At 39.9% G+C, this 18,276-nt stretch overlaps 1 pseudogene; it reads left to right on the forward strand.

Annotated features, from left to right (window-relative positions):
* The first annotated feature begins 16,857 nt into the window (after window positions 1-16,857).
* Window positions 16,858-17,014, forward strand: LOC148355218 (U2 spliceosomal RNA; annotated as a pseudogene).
* The last annotated feature ends 1,262 nt before the right edge of the window (window positions 17,015-18,276 follow it).

The following is an 18,276-nucleotide window of genomic DNA, read 5'->3' on the forward strand; positions in this document are numbered from 1 at the left end:
CTCTGTCTCTGACTCGTAATAATAGAAAATGTTCCCCACTTGCTGGCCATGGGCCCACCAACAGGCAGCAGATACCATGGATGGGTGCTAAACAAGAATTCGGTCTCCTGCAATTCAAGCCTTCGAAAAAAGACTTCTGGGAAGGAGCTATGGTCAGTGTTTTTGAGAATGAGGTAAATATACCAATATCTGCTTTGCTTCTCGCACAGTTTACCTCGATTGAAATAATGTGTGCTTGGTTAATTGAAATTCAAAATATATCTAGTATGTATAATCCCTGTTAAAAAGAGTGTTAGAAATAAATAGAATCATACTTAAATGCTCTGCATTTGTATAACTCTTTTCAATTCAATGAATACCTCCCAAAGCACTTTACAATGTGCTTCACACACTCGCATACCGATAGCACCATCATCCATGCAAGGCAACTACCTGCTTATCGGGGGCATTAGGGATTCAGTGTCTTGCCCAAGGACACTTCGACATATAACACGGAGGAGCCGGGAATCGAACCTGCAATCTCTTGATCCCAGGACAAGCGCATTACCTCCTGAATTCCTGCCGCCACCTCGACGTCCAATTGTAATATTAAAATGTGATAGCACATTGTAGTAAATATTTGATCATATAACTAAATTGTCAAATGAAATACATGTTTTTAAATTAGCGAACAATGATTTGTTGTTCCGTTTCAACAACGTTTTGTAAGTAAGACGTCATTATATTGGGCTCAGATAACCAGTTTATCGTCATTGCTCATGCTGACTGTGGGCCGTACATGCACGCATAAGATGACAAGCAAAACCCTGCGATTATGATGGCAATAGTTAGCACAACATACTTTGGATTTAGAAAACCAAATCTATTTTTCTTTGTTGACTCCACCTGTGATGGGGTGTGAGTTGCACTGGATAAAAACCCCCAAAGTAGACTAGTTTCAGCCAGGTTCTCTTCCTTTGATCCCTTGGACCAGGGGTGTCAAACTCAAATTCACAGTGGGCCACAATTAAGCAGAGAAGTAAAGTCACGGGCCAAAGTCAATAATTAATCAAAAATTACCTGCAACTCTGTGTGCCCTGCGACTGACTGGCAACCAGTTATGGGTGTCCCCTGACCACTGCCTGAAGACAGCTGGGATGGGCTCCAACACCCCCGCAACCCTACTGAGAATAAGCGGTGCAGATAATGGATGGATGATATGTAACATTTAACCTTTTCATATGGAAAAAAACTTTAGTTTTGCTTAAACACAGAATTTGGAACAACTAAAGCCTAATATAACAAAAACATACAAAAATAAATTTGAGATAAAAGATATAGGTATTCATTTCTGATTTAAATAATTAAAGTTGTATGACTTTCTTCTGCTTATCCTTTCAAGTTCCTTTTTCAAAGCTAACAACAGAACTAAAAATGATAATGCCATTCGAAAAAGATCCAACATTTCAACTATTGACAATGCTTTGCAGTAGAAAAAGTGCATGAGAAAACAGATGTATTCAAGCTCTTTTTGCTAAGCTCTGATTTACTCTGAACATTGGTCTAGGACAGATAGATACCTGGTATCTTTTGTTAGATGCAAGTTCGTCAAACTCTGGAGTCAGGCTCTGAGCTGAGGAAAGCTTCAGGATGGAGGGAAGGTGCTCATAAGTGAGTCGATTTCTGTGAGGTGTTTTGTTCACCTTCATCATAGAGAACAGTTGCTCACATAGATATGTGCTGCTGAACATTAAGAGCATCTGAGCAGCTTGGGTGCGTAATTGACGCATTGTGTCGGGGAGAAAACATGGAAACTGACCACTTTTTTTGATTAGTTGTTCCGTGTAGATGAGTGGACAGCTCACACACGCGCTCAGCCATGGTATTTCTGCCCGGGCTCACGTTTAAAAATTCTTGCTTCTTACCTGGGCAACCGATATGACCATGCACTTTTTGACAAACTCCCCTCATTTTGCGATCTCTGCTGCCACAATAAAGCTTGCTTTTACAGCAGCTTCACTTTTTGATTTTGTGAACTAGGTCTGCCTGCAAATCAGACTTCTTTTCATCTCCTCCACCTTTTGCAGCTTCTGCTTTAGGTCCAGGTCCTTGTACTTTTCATGATGTTTAATTTCATAGTGTCTTCTTATGTTTTCCTCTTTTATTACAGCCAAACCAGCTCCGCATACAAGGCAAACAGGTTTCTCCTTTATAGTCGTGAACAAATAATTTTCCTCCCACCTGCTTGGAAGGTCCTGTTGTCTATCTTTCGTTTGGCCATTTTTGTGGAGGGTGAAATTATTAATTTGTCCAATGGGACCGGGGCATGGATGAATGACTGAATGGACGTAAGAAGCACTTGCCGGGTTTTACTGCGCGCCAAAATCCTAGCAAAGCTTTGCGGGATTTGTAGTATTAGCGGCACAGTATATACCGTGGGCCAGCTCTAATGCACATTTGATGTCGCGGCCCAAAGATAATCACACTGCAGGCCAAATTTGGCCCGCGGGCCTGTGTTTGACACATATGCCTTAGACATTTGGAAATCCCGTTGATGCGTTAAGTAAGTTACCCCAGATCAAGAATCCAGTCAGGATCTGATTCGTCATAGAGCTCTGCATCAAGGTAGCGGTAGGAATTAGATTACTCCTTTGATCATGACCTTTGAGAAACCAGAGATACCGATCGATTTGGGACTCCTTGAATTGAAAAATATCAAAATTGGGTTTTCTTTGCTTATTTGATGAACCTTCTTGTCGTTTTTTTGAATTGACATTTCAAGTGTATTATTGTGTGACTTTATTGCGCACAAATGTACATTTTGTAACCAATAATTGGTTTATCAACCGAAATTAGAGTAGATGATAGGTCATTAAACTGAAATAGAAAGACAGAGAAATCAAGATTCACCAAATGTATGATTTTTCATCCAACCCCTAAACCAAATAAGTTATTTGACAGCAATTTATGTTAAATGTTCTCAATGATCTTTTTCATTGTTCATTAAATTGCCGGCTTTTGTCCAAAATAATTTTGAATCTGATGTTTCCTCTATTAATTTTAAAACTCATCAAATCTAGAACTTGTCCAGTGGCTTTTCTTTCATCTGACTAAGAGCAATGCTGCTGGATTTCCTCCCAAATGGTTTTTAAATATTCCACAAGGAAGCAGTGTTGGCTTGTTAAATTCACACATCTGCAAGGGCGTGCTGGGAAACATCCATCACCTTTTGTGTTTCAAGGCAAAAGAAAATAAAAGAAAGAAACACTACGAGCATTCAAATTTGAATTGAAATCAATACAAAGGTTTGATATCACAAACTTAGTGTTTCTAAATCTTTTTAGATATTTAGACATTTTTTGTTTTTACTGTTCAGTCGTCAGTACTGTATTGAACACATTTTCTCAGATTTTGCCTATCTAGTGACTTAAAGCAAGGGTGTCAAACTAACATCTCATCTCATCAGCCGTACCGCTTATCCTCATCAGGGTCGCGGGGGGGCTGGAGCCCATCCCAGCCATCTCCGGGCAGTGGGCAGGGGACACCTTGAACTGGTTGCCAGCCAATCGCAGGGCAGACAGGGACAGACAACTCATTCGCTCATTCACACCTAGGGACAATTTGGACCAGCCAATTCACCTGAAATGCATGTTTTTGGAACGTGGGAGGAAACCGGAGTGCCCGGAGGAAACCCACGCAAGCACGGGGAGAACATACAAACTCCGCACAGGAAGTCTGGAGCTGGATTTGAACCCACAACAGGTTCCCATGCCATGAACTGTGCCGCACAAGCGCTAACCACTGCGCCGCCGTCCATTTTTACGGGACTAGCCGGACTAGTAAATTAATGGTATAAAATGTGTGTCTTTGCTGGAGGGCTGGGGTCTTTTAGGAGGTTCAATTAGATTATGATTCGGAGTTGTAACTTTGGTTATACAACTATTGTTAATTTATTTATTTTTTTCACGAAGATTTATTTCTTAGGTGTTGTTTTTCTCAACTGTGCAATTGTTTTTCTAAAGATAAAGCAAAACAAATTTAAACAAATTTATTCAACTGGGGCGAACTCATGCAGATGGAAAGTGTCAAAAATAGCATACTAACACTAATCAAAATCTCATCTCATCTCCCATTTCATTAGCTGCACCGCTTATCCTCAGTAGGGTCGCGGGGGTGCTGGAGCCCATCCCAGCAATCATCAGGCAGTGGGCAGGGGACACCGTGAACTGGTTGCCAGCCAATCGCAGGGCACACAGGGACAGACAACTCACTCACCCATTCACACCTAGGGATAATTTGGACCGGCCAATTGACCTGACATGCATGGTTTTGGAATGTGGGAGAAAACCGGAGTGCCCGGAGGAAACCCACGCAAGCACGGGGAGGACATACAAACTCCGCACAGGAAGTCTGGAGCTGGATTTGAACCCACGCAGGAGGTTCCCATGACTTGAACTGTGCCGCACATGTGCTAACCACTGCGCCGCCTTGCTGCCCCACTAATCAAAATGATGGATTTAAATATCTAAAGGTTGTTCTGCATTTAATTTCACATCAAAGCTTCTTTATTTTTTGTATTGACTTAAACTGTGGTTCTTCTGTTACTGTTATTTAAAGTAAAAAAACAATTTACTCTGTTTGATTATTCAGCGATTACAGCTACAGTGGGTGCTTTGCCAGGGATGCCTGTCTTTGTCAAAATTTGCTGGACATATTTGAAACTGCAGGTCATTGAGTATCATTTTTCTTTTGTATTGTGGGCTATCATAAATTGATGTAATGTTTTACATTTGGACAACCACCCATGAGTTTGACACTTGTGACTTAAACATTATGTATTATTTAGTGCCTCCTTCATTTAAAAAAAGACAACATTGATTTTAAATAGTAATCAATAATCATTGGACTTGTTGTTTTACATAACATCAGGGTCACCTGGAGGGGGCTATCATGATTATCTGCCTTATTTCTGCCACAGGAACCCCCAAAAACCAAATCTTTGTGAAAGTCAGGGCAACAATTTGAGATGAAAAATGGTGCTGTTTGGTCACTTTTTCCGTTGTCTGTATTCTTCCTTGTGCTTTGTAGCACACGTTTTTGGTTGCACTACACACTACAATCAAATTAGACTAACTCTGTCTATTGAAATGAAATGATTTGCATTTATATAGCGCTTTTCAAGTCAATGACTTCCCAAAGCGCTTTACAATGTGCTCCACATTTCCCAATAGCGGCCTTGCAGCCATGTAAGGCGCTATCCTGCTTATTGGGGGTATTAGGGGTTCAGTGTCTTACCCAAGGACACTTCGACATTTAACACGGACGAGCCGGGATTCGAACTGGGATCCCTTGATCCCAAGACGAGCGCTCTACCTCCTGAGCTACTGCCGCCCCGGCAGTAGATTAACTCTCAGCTCTCATGTTCGGTCCCTTTTCAAGGTTTCTTCATTTACCTCATGTTGAGGTTATGAGTTTTTCCTTGCCCTCATGTAGGTTTTAGATCAGGGGATGCTGTAGTCTGCAGTTTGCAATAATCTGTGATCTGTGCAGCCCTTTGAGACTCCTTGTGATAAAAGGCTGTACAGATAAACATGACTGTGCTATTGGCTATTAGCTTCAATTGTATTCTCATTGGCTTCTGGAGGATTCTTTAGTAATCAGTAGACATTTATGAGTAGCTCCAAAGGTGGTGTCTGTCTCTTTAAAATATTGTACTGGTAGACACCATTTTCTGGCTGAAATCATTATTATAGCTCCTTTTGTTGAGTGTGCAAGTACGCAAAATTCTTGAATGCTCTCAACCCTTTTTATCTTTTTGGGGGTTTGAATTGGCATTTCGACTGCATTTGAAACAGACCGTTTCTTACTTTCATCGTAGGATAAACGAAAACCAGCAGCACACGCGTGAAATCACTCCCCGCGCCATCCTCCCGCCTTTTTTCCTCCAGCATAATGCGCTCCTTGGCCGGAACACCGTGACTAAAAGTAAAATAAAAGCGGATAGGCACATATATAGGCTTTTTGAACTCAGTTTGGCATTGCTAACATGTACTTAATAAAGAAAATATTTCATTTTCAAACTTTGTTGGGATTCGTCAAGCTATGCACCCCACCCAAAGAGTTCCAACCCAGTATGTCCAGAATATTTATTAAGTGTGGTTGTAAAGACAATATCTTGTCTTTTGGCTACTAAACCATAAAGATTGCATTTAAGAGCATTCTGTGAATATTAAAACTCGTTTACAACTAGCCAACCATGTTAAAGTGGGTTTTGGTATTAATAGCACTGATAGCACTAATTTGGTATTAATTTGTTTTTCTTCCTGTTTTAGTGTGCGAGTCACACATCCTAATAATTCTGGTATAATAGCGAGTAAAAGGGCATGAAGCCTGAAATCCAAGGCGACTTTTGAATGGAAAATGTTGTCCTTTTGCCCATGGCGTCAGACCCTGAATTGGTGTCGGTTAATGACGGAGCTTTAGCAGTGCCTTTTGGAAATAAATGTCAACAAATCTCTGAATAAGCAAGATATCCACTTAAGCTTTTGAATAGGACTTTGAATCAGCAAAAGTAGATATGAAAAGAAAATACATGACACACTTCTCTAAGTGTAAAGAACAATTCAAGCAATATTTTTGTTTGCCTTCTTAAAACTGGTACTTTACTTGAAACGATAAAATTGTTTATTAGCATAATTTTACATTTTATTGAAATGTGATATACAGGCATGAAAATCATACACTTTTATGAAAAAAAAATCAATGTTTGGAATTTTTAAAAAGCGATTTTGGTGAATTGCACATATCCGTGGAGAAAACATTTTGAGGTGGAAAAGTTCGGTATTGTGAAATTACTTCGAGTGAATTAGACGGTTAAGGTGGATCGTTTGAATAAAATCAGTGTAGTTCTCCCTGGCAATATTTGTTCCAGCAGAACGCGCATTAGATGTTAGGTCATTGTATTCATGGTACCAGAGACAAATGTTAAAGAATGGAGAAAACGATAGCCGTCCAGAAATAAAGAAATAATCACACAAAAAAGCATGACGAGGGAAACAACTCTTTGGTGTATCTGATGATGAGTCAGACTTTGAAGAATATGGATGGGCACCACCAGGCTGTATTTGCCCAAGACACACCACGGGAAATGATGCTCTTACAACCTTAGTGGTGAAAGGAACCACCCACCCTCGCGTTGTTCTCATAATTGTCAATAAACGTTTGTCACTTTCAATGTTTAGTTTGAGCTGAGAGGAAGTCAAACAAAATTTTATAGAGATTTTTAATAAAAAAATGAGGAGTGCGCTTTTTTATACAAGCTTTGAAGATGACGGCACGCATGGATACAGCGGCTCACAGCTAATTATCCGTTTATTAATTTCCCCCAATGTTCCGGTCCGGAGCCTTCGCTCTTAAAATGCTGGTTTACTAGTGATCCCAAGAGCCAAGAAGAGATCCGCAGGTTTGAGATCGTTCTCTAGTCGGGCCCCGATGCTGTGGAATGCTCTTCCCCCTAAGATTTGATCTGCAACTTCAGTGGAACTGTTTAAATCTAGGTTTAAAACACACATACATTCTAAGGATACTAAATGACCTTTAAGGGGGATTACCTCATGTGCGGTCCCTTCTCAAGTGTCTTCATTTTCTTCATGTTGAGTTTTTTGAGTTTCTCCTTGCCCTCATGTAGGTTTTAGGGGATGGTGTAATAATTGTCTGTAGTTTGCAACAGTGTTCCCTCTAGGCTGCGCAACTGCGCACTGCTCTCACATTCTCAGCGCACAAGAAAATCTAGCCAGCGCACAAAAATGAGGGCTCAAAATTACTAATTAAGAAGCGACTTAAGTCAAAGTTGCAGTGCATGAAGGTAAAAATACACGGGTTGCCCTGACGTTGTGTCCTAAATGCGGTATTTTGAAGTCGAGTCGAAGTAGAACGAAGTTGAGTAAAGTTAGTAGAATTTGTCGAGAACCGGCTTCTTCGGCTCAGCTCACTAAAAGGAACCGGCTCTTTCGGGTCCTAAACGGATCTTCAGGTTGTTTTTGCTTCTTTAATCCCAACATGGCCAAATACTATGTAAAATTAAAATGACCTAAAAGAAGGGGGGGAATAGAACAAAAAAGAAAAAAAATACCAAAATGAAAGAGTAGTGAAAAGCTGAGAAAAAAAGAAACAAAAGGAAGAGTAAAAAAGAAGGAGAATTTAGAAAAAGCCAGAAAAAAAAGAAAAGAAAGAAACGTAGGAAAAAAGTAGAGAACAAGAAGAATAAAGTAACAGCTCGAAAAAAATAAACACAATGAGACTTTTTTTTTAAAGGAATTTAAAAATAAGTAGATAAAAAAAACGGAAAAAAAGTTTGTGTTGCACTCAAATAATTTCCAATTATATCAAGTGAATCTTGTTGCCAACATTGTACTTTCACTAAAAAATGTGATTAAGTACGGTTCTGTATCTTGCAACCGACTAAATAAGCCCCCAAAAATGTTAATATTATGCGACAAAATATATCAGGGAAAAAAAAGAAATGGATATCTTGTGAAAGAATTGTAAGAACAAACGTTTGTAGGCCGCACAACCTTTGCAATAGTACATGAGTCAATTCATTCAAAAGAGAAAAATAATTTTGCATTGCCAGAAACTCAGCAAAAGTTAACTTGATGTCAAGTTTTGGACATGTTTGATAATTAATTATCTTGCCACACTTGGGATTATGGTTGCTCACTGTTGTTTCAAGCGTTGCTCACAGACTTTGTGTGAACGCTCAGACCCCTGGAAAATTAGAGGGAACATTGGTTTGCAACAATATGTGGTCTCTGCAGCCTTTTGAGACTCCTTGTGACTAAGGGCTCCACAAATGAACATGACTTGATTTGTCTTGACAAATAAATATGGTCTCTCCTCCGTGCCCTTCTTACCTTTATAAGCCCTGACCTATTTCCATGCCTAGATATACAGTATAAGGTTTGCTACATATGTGTAAATGTGTTATTGCTGTGTGACATTTGTCTTCTAAGCAATTCTGTGCAATAAGTGTCACATTGTGCACATAAAATAGATTTGGATCATCGGGTAATTGCTTGACGTCAAAGTAGGCATAAAACCAACAGACTGATACGTGACACAAAGGAAAATTGATGACCTTCCTGGAGCGCTGGGTTGCTGGGTCTTTGTAGATGAAACCCTGAATGCCAGGGAAAATACGTCATTACTCGTTAGTCAGAATGCGTATCCATTTGAAAACTAATTGTTATTTTGTGCATCTGAAGAAGAAGAACATCCTGAAAATGATGTGAGCCGTTGTTTAAAAGATTCTTTCACTCAGGATGAGTTTAAATGACATCATGGAAATGCATTTCGATTAACAAGGGGTTCCAAGGAAACCGTTTTCGTTCTCTCTGGAGATGTCAGCATGTACGGACTTGTTACAGTATTCTGTAAGTTCGTGTTCCGTTTCATGATTATTTACTCTTCAAGGACAACTTTCCGTTGACCTTGTTCAGCCTCTAAATAACCCTGTAGCAGTAACATGCAGTCATGGAAATATAAAAATTTAAATCTATAAAATGTTTCTATTTATTATGTGTTAAATTTCCTTCTCATTTACCTTCAAATGTGTTTGATTTTTCTTTTTGCTGAATTTTCACATTTTAAATGAATATTATTACAATAAATGTCTAACGTACAACTGTGTTGCGCGGATGCAGAGTCAAGTCAATCATGTGTATTTGTATAGCCCTTGATCACAAGAAGTCTAAAAGGGCTGTACAGACCACAGACTATTACAGACTACAAACTATAATACTCCTTCCCCTGATATAAAACCTACATGAAGACAAGGAAAAACTCAAAACCTTGAGAAGGGACATCACATCAGGTAATCCCCGTTCCAGACTGACAAGGCTGCAATGGATTTTGCAAGGGTTTTAACAAACATTTCACAGACATTGTCAACACGAAATATAGGTTAACCTTAGAATAACCTTAGAATAGAAGTGTGTTTTAGGCCTAGATTTAAACAGTTCCACGGAGGTTGCAGTTCAAATCTCAAAAGGCAGAGCATCCCATAGGACCGGGGCTCGAATGGAACACATTCTCAAATCTGCAGATCTCTTCTTGGCTCTTGGGATCAACAGGGACATGGGGTGAAAATAAATCTGAAAGCATGATTTTATATAATAACACCAAAACCTTAAAATCACATCTTAAGCTAACAGGAAGCCAATGCAGGTTAGCTAAAATCGTGTTGAGAGAGGATCGCAATTCTCTTGCCTCATGGCAGAGGGCGACAGTGAGGTTTAGCGCACTACTCAGCCCTAAACAATAGAAGTAGTGATAGTGTTATCAAGCTTTTTTTCATCACGAAGGATTACCTATTCTCACATGATGCCCTCTTGTTCCTTGGATGTCGGAACCCATGAAAAAAGGGAATCCTCTCAGATGTTAAAACCAACCAACAAAACCAGAATGCGCCTCTCTAAGGTATTCGTATGCAAAATAAAACCAAATGCTGTCCTGGTGTTTTTGGGTTAATCAAGTAAACTAGAGACGCCTGTGAGTATAAATCCCAAATGATTCTCATCAGTAAAAAACATCTTAATTTCCTCATCATTATTTTCAAAGCATGCACACCTATCACTACAAAAAGAGCAGTATGATATGTACTACTGTGCCGAGCAACTTAAGACAAAAAGTGAGGCACGCTATACTCTTTCCTTATGACAGAGGGCACTAGTGAGAACAAAGATTTTAATTCAGCACACACCTCAGTTTCAAACAATGAAATAAGTGATAGTATTACGAAGCTGACTGCAATTCAAGTCGTCCAGTTATTTTTTCTAATCGTCTGGACTGGGGTTTTTTTTTATAATGGAGGCTTACCTACAGTGTGTCACAAAAGTAAGTACTCCCGTCACATTTCTGCAGAGATTTCCTTATAATGTTTAACACAACAGCACAGAAAAAACATTGCTTTGACACATTAAAAATAAGTCTGTGTTAAGCTTTTATAGCAGAGTAAATGTATTTTTCCCTGATAAAAAACTCAAAATATAGCCATCAATAACTAAACTCCTGACAACAAAGTTGAGTACATCCCATGTCCAAACAAAGACTGCTTGTCATGTTCTCTCTAAAATATGTGACTTGTAACTCCTTCTAGGTGTCAGGTACAAATGGGGAGCAGGTGTGTTAAATTTGAAGTACATTCTATTATACTGGACACTGAAACTCCCAAAATGGCACACCATGTCAAGAGACTCTTTGGGAACCTTAAAAATGAATTTCAATACTACATAAGGATGCCCAAGGCTACAAGATGATTGCCAGCACCCTGAAGTTAGGCTTCAGAACAGTGGCCAGGATCCTCTAGTGTTTTAAAAAAATCAGGTTGCACTCACAACAGGGCTCATGTTAGATACCCAAAGAAGCTGTGTGAGCATGCACAGCTTCACATCCAAATAAGAAAAATAGATGCAGGAGTGCTGGCAGCATTGCTGCAGAGATTGAAGAGGTCAGCCTGGAACTACACAGACCATACACTTCAGGAACTTTCACTTTAGGGTGTACTCACTTTTGTTGCAAATAGTTCTTTTACACAGACTGCTTTTCATTGTGTCAAAGTGATGTTTCTTCAGTGTTGTTCTACTGAACAATTTAATGAAATCTCTGGAAATATGTGAGATCTGTACTCACTGCATTTATTGATGCTTTTATTCAAGAGGAGCAGTATGAATTACTGTGCTGAGTAAGGCACGCAATTCTCTTGCCTCACGGCAGGGTGCGATAGTGAGACCAATGATTCTGATTTGACGCACCTCAGCCTCAAACAATTTAATTAGTGATTGTATTAGGAAGCGGATAGCAAGTCATACAATCCAGTAATTCTTTTCTCTTTGGACCTTTGCGTGGACTTTTTTCATAATGAAGGCTTACCTATTTATGGATGCTTTTATTCAAAATGTGCAGCGCTACAAGCTAAGCTAAGACATTAAAATATAATTATCTACGCTAGAGTTTGAATGTGCCTCACCAGATAAAAATCTCACTCCACGTCCTGCACTGTAGTCGTCTTGTCCTTTAAAGTATGCTTTAAAGTTTTTCTGTTCTTTTAACTTAACAAAATCGCTTTGTACTGAGTGTGATGCAAGTCATCTGAGTTGGTCTCCACCAGTATTTGATTAGAGGTTGCACAATGAAGCCCATGGAAGCAAGAAAATTAAGTTATGCTTCGGAAAGTTAGTTGTGAAAGAAGTTCTTGTAGTTACATGAAAATAAAGTGAGGTCAGGGTGTTGGTCATTTAACAGCAGGCGCTGTAAATAACCACAATTGCCATACGTTTTAAGCATATCTAGTGGCTTTGTGCAGCAGCAACTTGTGCCCTGTTTCCACATTTTCTCTTTTTGTGAATTTTGTGTGGACGAGACAACTGAGTTTTTGTTCTTTATGTTATAATGCCAAACTTCAATAATCTAATTGAATTGAATTATCTTCATTGTCATTGATGTCAAAATAGGGAAACATTGTATGCAACGAGATTAGACATGGCACTCCAAGATATTCATGTTGTCAGAATCAGAACAGGAGGAGGACCCAGATGCGTAACGTTTTTCACACAAGCTTTATTTTACAGGAATGGGGCAGTCATGCACGTTAACACAAATGCCAGTGATTCGGCGATCACTGGGCGAAAGAAATAAGGCAGAAGTCCGGCGTGGAACAACAGGTTGCCGACAAGATCGATACCAGATACACGAGCAGATACCGGACAGACTGGGTTGATACCAGACAGGACGGGACAGACGGGATCAATACCAGATATCGGACAGGACGGGACAGACAGGATTGACACCAGATACACGAGCAGAAACCGGACAGACGGGATCGATACCAGACAGTACGGGACAGACAGGATCGATATCAGATACAGGAGACTGGACACAGATATCAGACAGAACGAGACAGACGGGATTGATACCGGAAACTGGAGTAAGATATCAGACAGGATGAGACGGGCAGGATTGTTACCGGAGATTGTAGCAAGGTATCGGACAGGACAGACGGGATCGATACCAGACACTGGAGATTGCAGCAAGACGGGCGGGGCCAATTGAGGGCAATGGGCAACCGTGACACATGTAATTACTTTTAAGAGAAAAGAAAAGACCACCAGGATAAAAGGCAGAAAAAAATGTATCAAAACATGGTGCTCATGGACTGGCCTAAGTTATAGTAATATAGTGCAATGTTTGTGAAAGAAAAAAGAATAGTGCATCGTAATAATAGTACAATAAAAGAAGTGCAATAACATTTAGAGGCAACAAACACCCCAAAATAAGCTCATCCAGTCATTCATTGTATTCTGCTTATCAGGGGTTGGGTAGGGGGGGCAGCAGCCACAGCAGGGAAGCCTGGACCTCCATAGCCCCAGCCACTTCATCTAGCTCATCCAATGTGATCATGTGGCATTCCCAGGCCAGCCTAGTCTCTTCAACGCGTCCTGGGTTGTCCCCGAGGCCTCCTGCCGGTGGGACATGCGTGGAACACCACCCTCAAATCACAAAAACAACTCAAAATAAGTCACAAGGTATATATTTTCACAGTTTCTTGCAAAAACATTTGGAAGCAACATAAAAAAGAAAAATAAGTTAAAGATATATTTCCCAGAATTTTGTAGGCTCGTTTAGGACAGTGATGGCCCTGGGGAAGAAGACTGAAGTCTTTGAAGCCAGTTTGTTCCTTGGGTGCAAGATGTTTTTTTCTTCTATATTTGGATTTTCAAGCTGCCAATGTAATCCTTAGAAACTGTATGAGTACGAAGAGAGAATGTCACACATGGATGTTTGTACAGCTACTGCAGTGTAGCAGTCAACTCTTAGTCACCATCCCTGAAGGGTTCTTCTCATTTTAGCGTCAGTTTTACGGGGACTTTAGTTCTTTGTAATACCACTGTAATGAAGGATTTACAGTATATGCTGTGTTCAGTGGTGTGTTTAATGTCTTGTTAAATATTTGGTAACCTCCTCTTCACAACTGCTTTTGAGCATGGAGACACCTCTCATACTGTGTTAGATCTGTGTTGACATTGGCTTTTGCAGTAATATGTGACTGCAAACTTGCCAGGAAAGTAAAAAAGCAGAGTATTTAACTTTATCTTCGGTCAAATTTGAGGTAAGCCATTCAATGTACTATGGACTTCTAGCTAGCTTTTGGCCAAAGTGTTGCTGACATTACTTTTTTAGCTTTTGTGAATTTTATGTGTTGAAATGACGCAGTAATGTAATTGTTACTATCATTATTGTTAGACCAGGGTTCTCCAACCTGTCGCCCATCTGTCCTTAGGGGCCACCCTACGGACAGCTGAGGTGCCCGTACACCTGCTCTGAAAATAGCTCCCCACTGCTGGGTCATTGTGAATTTCCAGTAAGATGAGTTTCTTTAGTGGTTGACTGAGTCTATTTTTTATTACTTCCAATATGAAGGAACAGGTGCTTAAGCGCCACCTAGTGGTTTACTACCCATGTGCCTCTATCATGCCTCCCGAAAACGTCACTCAGGATATACGATGCCATTCACTGACATACCCAAAACTAATCATTCATATTTGTGGCCTAAAACGGTTTCAAATTCGTATGCACTGTACATTCTGCCATAGAATTGTTAGAACTGTATACTTGAAGGTGATAAGCGTTCCAAAGGATGAAAACTGCCATAAACCAGTAGAATTGTTTGATGTGAAACCCAAATTTTCAAAACCAAATTGTTTTTGATTTAGAATGAAGAAACCTTGAAGAGGGATGTGCGCCACCATGCTGTATTTGCACAAGACACGCCACAGGAAATGGTGCCCCTCCGACCATAGTGCTTAAGGGAACTTACAGTGGAACCTCGGTTCTCGACCATAATCCGTTCCAGAACCCTGTTCGAAAACCGATTTGTTCGATCACCAAAATCATTTTTCCCATTAAAAATAATGTAAATCGTTTTAATCCGTTCCAACACCCTGAATGTTTACCTTGAATGTTTAACGTAAACATAAAGCTAACCCAGGCTAATTGTACGTTCGCGTTATCATAATCTTCCATACGAAAGATTACGCTAACATGAACGTGTAAAAATAAAAAAATCAGGTCGTTAACAAGTCATTTAGCATCCGGGTCTCCACAGCAAGTGGTGAGCGGTTCATTGGAAAGGGGGCTCCGTTCCAACACCCTGAATGTTGGGCTCCGTTCCAACACCCTGAATGTTTACCTTGAATGTTTAACGTAAACATAAAGCTAACCCAGGCTAATCGTACGATCGCGTCATCATAATCTTCCGTACGAAATATTACGCTAACATGAACGTGTAAAAATATAAAAAAGGCTAAAGAAAATAATTATGAATAGGATTTCTTACCTTTGTGGTGGTCAGCAGAAGGCGAAGGTGGCTATTATTTCTTTCTTGAATGCAATAGTTGTACGCACTACTTTTCTTTTTTCACCTGTAGCAACTTTGCTGCTTGCACTGACTTTCTCCGGAGGCATAATTAGGGGCTAAAACACTTCATACACCTATATTAAAAGCATAAGCAAAACGAAGCACGTCCGCACGCGGTAACAGTTGGTCACGAAAAGAGCCATCTACACCCGTACGCTGCTCAGCATCGCACCGTAGCGTACGTACTCACGCATTAACGGCGTTCGAACTCCGATTTTTTGACCGGACAGCGAAGCAAGAATTTCTCGAAATTTTTGGTCGGACTCCGATTTGTTCGAACTGAGAGGCGTTCGAAAACCGAGGTTCCACTGTATTAGTATTGTTTCACGCCCCTGCCCGACAATGGCGAGGTCCAGCTCATCTTTAAAGTGCGGAATAAAACTTTACACAAAAAATTAACATGATGAAGGTCCTGTATCTGACCCAGATCAGGGGGCTTTTTCTGCTACTGGTACCCTCGGAAACCAGTACTGTTTCATGTGAGGTTTCAAACCCCTACCGAAAAAAAAAACTGCCTGGAGAAGGATCGCCGCCTAGGCTGTACTTGCACAAGACACGCCACAGGAAGTGGTACCCCAATGACCTTGGTAGTTAAGGGAACTGTGAACTGCCAAATAACATAGTATCATCATTGTAATAAGATGATAAGTTGTTATCTCAGAAATCAATAAAACTGGATGCCCTTTGTGCTAATTAGTAACAAAACATAGTTCTCAGCTTGAAATAGTTTGGAGACCCCTGAGTTTGACTGAATGTATGTATTCCATCAGCAATAATAAGGGACATTGTGTATTATTTAGCACCTCCTAGTGGTAAAAAATACTTAATTCATGAAAAAAGACACATTTATTTGAATAATAAGCAAAAATACATGGATTATCATATAAGCATGCATTTTTTTTAAATACTCATAGGTCGAAAGATTTGTATTTTTCATGCAACATGAGGGTCACGTAGAGGGAGCTGACATGATTGGCCGTCATCTTGCTGCTACAGCAAATATGATCCTTAGCAAAGGCTGGGCAAAAAAATGAGAAGAAAATCAGTGTAGTTTGGTCACTTGTACTCTCCATGTTCTGTTGTCTTCCTTGTTTTTGAAGCACTCGTTTTAAGTTGGACTACACAATACAGCAACATCTAGTGGTCACATATAACACCGTGTCCCATTAACAATAATTGAAAACTGTACCCCGAGAATCTGTAAACAAAAGCGGGTTGGTTGATTGGTTGGATTCCTTACCCGCTAGGGTCATAGAGGCACCATTTCCTGTGATGTGTCTTGGGCAAGTACAGCCTGGCGGCGCCTATCCCTCTCAGTTTAAACAAGCAGTGGCCTACTACAACCTCAAAATAAACATCTTGATGACAACAAATAAATAAAAATAAAACTCTTCAAAAAGCAGACCTTAACTTGGCCTTTAGGTCCTTAGCTTGGCCTTTTGTGAACTTTCTATGAAGTCACTATCTTTGATTTTTGCATTTCGGAGATGGAATATGAGCTTGCTCTGTCCACTCCACGCATCGGCCCGGTATTGCAGTACCTCCGGGAACGGTGCATTCGCAATGATCGCAGCAAGGCTTTAGGGCTAGGACCTTAGCTTGGCCTTTTGGCTGAGAGTAAGTGTCCCGGCTCCTAGGCTTTGTAGCGTATTATGAACTGACCGATAACGGATAATGGATAATGAATAACGAATATAGATCAATAACCTTTAAAAACCCCAAACCCCCCACTTATTTTAATGTAAAAAATTCTAATATACTGTAATTAATTGATTTTAAAAGTCATATGTGGCCTGCTTATTTATATACTGTAAGTAAACCTTATCCTTGAACCAAATGATCAGCGCTATTGAGCTTTTACTACAGCTACAACTTTAATGAAGCTATTTTTTTTTTATAATCCTAAAAGTGACTGAGAAATGTTTATGGAAATTTGTTTCTATTCAGCCTTGGCAAAATAGAAAACAACAACATTGGTAAATAAGCATTGAGTGCTCACACCAGGGGGGATATTAGGGCTTAATAAGATTGACCCACATTCTTCCTAGGGAAAAAGGAGTGTGCTTATATAACAGTGTGCCTTTTGTTTTGTAGCCATTTAAGGTGTTGCTATGTAGCGCTATCTCCTCTGACCAGAGCCTTTGGCTCACTCCCATGGCGTTTTTCATCCCATAAACCATGAACATTAATTTTCCTTGTTCTATTTTGTTTCTTTGCAGGCTTAATTGTTGAACATTTTGTCAACAATACAAAGGTTATACAGGTTAAACTATTATATTTGTGCCATTGCTATCTTTTAAGTTAAAGAAAACGACTGTAAATTCTGGACTATAAGCCGCTACTTTTTTCCCAAATGTTCAACCCTGCGGCTTATTCAGTGAAGCGGCCAATTTATGTAATTTTTCTATCGGCCACCAGCGGCACTCGAGTACAAAAGGTAAAATTTAGACAGGTGGAATTGTTTGAATTGTCCGTATGACAGAGGACAGAGGTTCGTTCCGATTATGAGGAAGACGCCCTTTATGGCGACAGTTATGAGGAGAAAGACGAGGACGGTTTGCCGTGAATTTCGCAATTGCGGTACGGCTTTTTTTAACGGCTACGCTTTGTGCGTAGCGAGCGTGTTAGGAGTAGCGTGGTGGTACCTTTCACAGCCACGGTTTAGGATGAGTTATATTATTATTATTATTATTATTAAAGCTTTGAAAACTGTACCGTCTTTCTTTGTAAATATGTGTAACCATGTATAATATGTATTTGCAACTGTATATTTTTGTAATGTATTTATTTTAGAGACTTATTGTGATATGTTTTCTACGAGCGAA

The sequence above is a fragment of the Urocampus carinirostris genome, chromosome 12 (assembly GCF_059441175.1).
Source record: "Urocampus carinirostris isolate Australia breed hairy pipefish chromosome 12, RoL_Ucar_1.0, whole genome shotgun sequence".
Classification (NCBI taxonomy): domain Eukaryota; kingdom Metazoa; phylum Chordata; class Actinopteri; order Syngnathiformes; family Syngnathidae; genus Urocampus; species Urocampus carinirostris.